This window comes from Condylura cristata, unplaced genomic scaffold, assembly GCF_000260355.1.
Source record: "Condylura cristata isolate star-nosed mole 26May11 unplaced genomic scaffold, ConCri1.0 scaffold00032, whole genome shotgun sequence".
NCBI lineage: Eukaryota > Metazoa > Chordata > Mammalia > Eulipotyphla > Talpidae > Condylura > Condylura cristata.
In genome coordinates this window covers 11,512,217-11,517,283 of record NW_004567133.1, presented here as the reverse complement: position 1 = coordinate 11,517,283, position 5,067 = coordinate 11,512,217, and positions in this window count along the sequence as shown.

Below are 5,067 nucleotides of genomic sequence, written 5' to 3'. Positions count from 1 at the left end.
GAGGGGAGGGGAGGGGAGGGGAGAGGAAAACCAACAAGACCAGCAGCCCACCCAGGATGTGAGCAGCTGTATCTAGTCGGGACCTGACTGGTCTGGACCCAGAGGCTGGGCCTGCTGCTGGTCCAGGCTGAGCCTCATCACCAACACTCCCAAGGGTGGTCGGGGGTCCACACGGAACCTCAGGAGCTGGAGTGGGGGAAGCTGGTCCCCCGCAGGGGGTGGTTGCCTAGGTGCCCTGGGACCTGCATGCAGGTGCCAGGCTTCACCCTCTGCTGTACTTGGTGGGTCACGTGGGGGACACGAAGGGGCTGATGGGTTGGGGGGGGAGGGGGTCTCTCAGAAACACCAATGCCGTCTTCAGTGCTGAGAAGTAGTTCCAGGCTGATTCCAGGTCTGAGAGCAGGCGCCCCAAGCATCTGCAGAGGTCGCTAGGGGGTTCTCGGTGAAGGTCCTCTTGACTAAGGGAAGGTCACTGCAGCCAGGTTTGATTTCCTCACGGGGATCTTTGGGTGCTTCAACACCTGGTTGACCTAATTGATTTCTGACTTCTGGGGAACAGCAGTTCTGAATCAGCAGCTCCCCAATACGCCATCACTGAGCCCCAGTCCGCAGTCGACCGGTGTCCCTCGGCACCAGCAGCAGCTCAGGCCCGCAGGGTCACAGCGGCCAGGTGCGGCCTCCAAGGGGACCTGCCCCCCACAGTAGCCCCCATTCCTCACCTTGAGGGGGGCTCAGCAGCAGCCTGGCACCCTGGTGTCTGGTTGGCACTCCGGCCACACGGCAGCGGGGTCACTGGGCTGTCCCCCCTTCCGACTGGACAGCGCCCCAGTCTGCACCCCAGTTCAGGCCACAGAGTTTGTCCTGCCCTTTCATCTTGCCCATGTGGTGTCCCCTGATAGTTACCCTGACGGTGATGGCACTGGCATGACGAGTTTGGGGTGAAGATGTTGGGTGAGTATGTGTGTGGGGGGTGGTTGGGTGGGAGGTAAGAAGATAAAAGACCGAGGAGAGAGTGGAGAGAGAGGTGGGATCTGAGCCATTCTGCCACTTCTGTGACCGTGGACAAGCCCCTCCTCTGGAAGTCTGTGTCCCTGTGTCTGCCTGGCCAACTGCGGCGTGTAGCCAGCCAGCACGGCAGGCAGGAGCCAGCTCTGGGCAAGTCCACCGAGCGGAAGCTGCCCAGCTCCCTCCTTTCTGCACGGCTCCCAGCTGGTCCTCCAGGCTCGGGGGTCCCCGTGTGTTGTATGTACAGGCACGTGTGTGCTCATGTGTGCATGTGTGTGTGATCCTCACAGGCCCACCACGCAGGTCATTTAGGAGGAAGCAACGGAAACCCACCTACCACCAGACAAGTCAACGCTCTGATTTCTCCCCCATCCACACTCGTTCTTGTGCCCAAGACAGTCCCTGGCCAGAGCAGAGGGACGGATGAAGCATTTGTCATTGAGGTCCACTGAATTTTATGAGCAATTTTCTCCTTTGTTGGCAATTTCACATTGCGCATTAGCATTTGTTTTCATATCATATTAGTATTCATCACAAAAGGCTAATCCCATTAGCACTTTCCACATTGTATTAGAGAAAACAAATAATCGCTGGGTGCCAGCGGGCCGCCGGCAAGGATGGCCTTGTCATCTGCTCCTTCTGCTTCCTCCACACCAGCCTCACCTCTCTCTGCAGAGCGCCCCACAAACAGGGGAGAGAAACTCACCCATTCACAGTCTAGGAAACACCAGACTGATTCCAGAGGGGGGTTTGCCCTTCCCCAAGCCCCCATTCATCCACCCATTCATTCCTTCAGTATTTACACAGCGCTACCTGCAGCAGGTGTCTTAAACACCACGGTGAACAAGACTGTGAGAGGCAACGGGGGACAAATAAATGTTTTCCTCCGGTTACAGTAATCTATAAACAAATCACAAGGGAATGCTTAAGTAAACCTGAAAAGCACTTCATGGTTTTTTCAATTGTCAACTCAGTTGTCAAAAAAAATTGCTATACCAGTGTCAGTGTTATTCATCTTGATCTGATCATCAAAGATCTCGAACGGTTAGTTCTACCTGGCTGCGCATAGAGAAAATTATTCTACATTTTCAATATATTTCATAGTTCAAGATGTTCCTTATTCCTGACTTATTTCTGAATAAGTATTTTCAGGTTACAAATACAGGTATTTAAAGTCTGTCAAAAAAATCAGAATCGTGTTTATTTCCTTTAAAAAGTGAGTCTACTGTCTTATATTTTCAAATTATTCTCAAAGTAGATTTGACCACTTCTCACTCAATATATTCAGATACTAAAATGACCACAATTTCTGGCAAATACCTATTTACCAAAGGGGTAGCAGCTCTTGGAAACCTGACCTCAGCCCCGATCCATCACCTGCGGCCCCAGGGCTCCCATGGGAAAAGGTGAGCTGAGGAAAACAGACTTTGTAAACTGTACAGGTCACTCCAAGTGTACCCGAGTCTCGCGCTAGAGAAAAACATGACAATCCAGAGATCTTGATTAGTGTGAAGGATCCTCAGCCCGCTGCTAAAATCCATGGACCCCGCTGAGGAAAGTCAGGGTTTTAGATGCACAAGGAAAAATACATAATAATTCAAAAGAAACGAACTATATTGAACTGCAATCACCACAATACTTTTTAAAATTGTGAGAAATTGATACATAGGACTTTAAAAATATCTTTATGGCTATTCAGTTGAATGACTAGTTGCTCTGGTAGATGAGTAATGCTCTTGAAGGGCTTTGCAAGAGACCGCTTCCGACTTTACCACAGCAAGATAAAGGGAGAGCTGGTCCGCAGAGAGGATGAGGAAAATGAGGAAGAGGACTGCACGGAAGGCGCATTGGGACCACACTGCTTCACCCCTCCCTGGCCAGGAAACTTTGACAATTTATCCCAAAAAAGGGAAGGTGACATTTTTTTTCCACGCCCCGACTTTGGGTTCAACCGCGTGCCTCGCTTGGGTCAATGGGGTGTCAGCAGACTGCCCCCTGGCGGCGAGGGCAGCCATGACAGACACACCTGCTGGTGACGGAGGCTGCATTAAAAAGAGTGGACTTAAAAGATGTGGTCCATATACACAATGGAATATTACTCAGCAACCAAAAAAAAAAAAGAAGAAGAAGAAGAAACCCATGCTTTTTGCAGCAACATGGATGGAGCTGGAAGGGATCATGCTTAGTGAAATAAGCCAGAAAGAAAAGGAAAAATACCGGATGGTTTCAGTCATAGCAGGAGTGTAAGGCAGCAGGGGGGAAGAAAGGATGAAAACCACGAGCAACTATAAACCGAGGCATGTTATAGGGCGGAAAGGGGAACGAAGTAAAAACCAGGGTGGGAGGGTCACGGGACTATGGTGATGGCAGATGGGCGAATTGTGGTGGGAAGCCCATGGGGATTACAACTGAGATGGAAAAATGCACAAAATGAAGAATGATGTAAAAAATAAATGATATTTTTAAAAGACAGAGCCCAAAAGCCCAAGGAGCCCAGGCAGTGCGGTTCAAATCCAGGCTCTACGACCTACTGCGCAGGAAGGGACAGGACCTTCTTCATCACAGCGCCTCCTCCGCACAGCAAGTCAGGAAGAAATGAGAGGACGCCTAGTGGTAACTAACACGGAGTAGGCACTGGGGAAGACAAGACGGGAAGGAAAAAGGAAAAAGGGAAGGGAGGGAGGGAGGAAGGAGGGAAGGGGGGAGGGGGGAGGGAGGCACATGAGAACAGCCAGTCGGCCTGGACTAGAGGACTAGAGGACAGGCCACCGCGCACCCCTTCCCCAGCCCGGACTCCAGAGCACTGGCCGCCTCCCCGGGCCTCCAAGGCCCGATTGCCGGGCGGTACTTAACCGGGCTGCTCGTCTTTCTAAACCTGTTGCCACAGGAATAGGGCTCCGTACTGGCAAGAGACTGACGAAAAGAATGAAGAGAGGGGACTGTCCCCCTGCGTGTATCCCCACTGGGAAGTGATCCCTAGCCTTTGATATATTAAAATCCAAGAGCTGTAAACGCCGGTTGTCATGGCGACATTTCGCGTGCCACCCTGCGATTGGCAGTATAAGTTCACTTCCCTTAGGGTGTTGCAGCCTAATTAACTGTTATTTTTGTCAGTGTGGAGGAAGAGCCCGCATTGGGGGTTTTGGGCGGTGATCGCATCCCCTGCGGACGAAGTTAATTTTCCTAGACCACAGAGGGCGAAATGGCTGGGCCCTCACACGTCTGGGCTCCAGGAAGTTGCCAGTGTTTAAGGGAGAGCCAGAGAAATATTAGATTACCCCCAACTTGTCTCTTTGGCGATTTCAATGTCTCCAGCAAATCACGCTTAATCCGGTTAGAGAAGCCACAGGTGAACCGCACCAAGTCTGCAGGGCTGCAGCCAGCCCGCCCCTCTCCCTCCCCCATCCCTTGCTGGGAGCTCAGCCCTGTGTCCCCCACGCTGGGGCCCTGCAGACTGTCCCCCAAGGCAGCTGTGCACTTGCAAGGAGCCCGGGCCAAGGCAGGAAGCCCTTTGATGTGTGTCTTCAGCTCCACACCCAACTCAGTCATAATTGCACCTGCGGCCTTACATGCCCCCCCCCCAGACCTCCAGGAAAGGAGCTCCTTGCCCCCACAAGCCTGTGACCAGAGGGCCGCCTTGCTGCAATTTCACCCTATTTCTTTTCCACTTTGATTCTGAGACGGGCTGCAAGTTAACTTGCTGGTAAAAGGAATTGCTCAACTCATAATCTCTCTCTCTTTTTTCCTGCCTTTTTCTCCCACGTGTCTTTAAAATCTGAAGTGGGCTGCAAAGGATTAGGACGCAGCACGCAAGCCAGCCGCAGCCACTTCAGGGCGCTGTCCCAGGACGCTTGTCCTGCCTGTCGTATAAAAAATCCACCAAGTAGAGGAACAGGTGATGTATGTCCCTGAAACTCCCCAAACCTTCCTTCCCCAGTTACCTAAGAGGCTCCTCAGTTCCCAAAGGCCTTTAAAAAAAAAAAAGATTTACTTATGCATACAGAAGTAGGGTCCAGGTGGAGGTGCAGGAGTGGTGAGAGGATTCACCAGAGACAGAGTGGG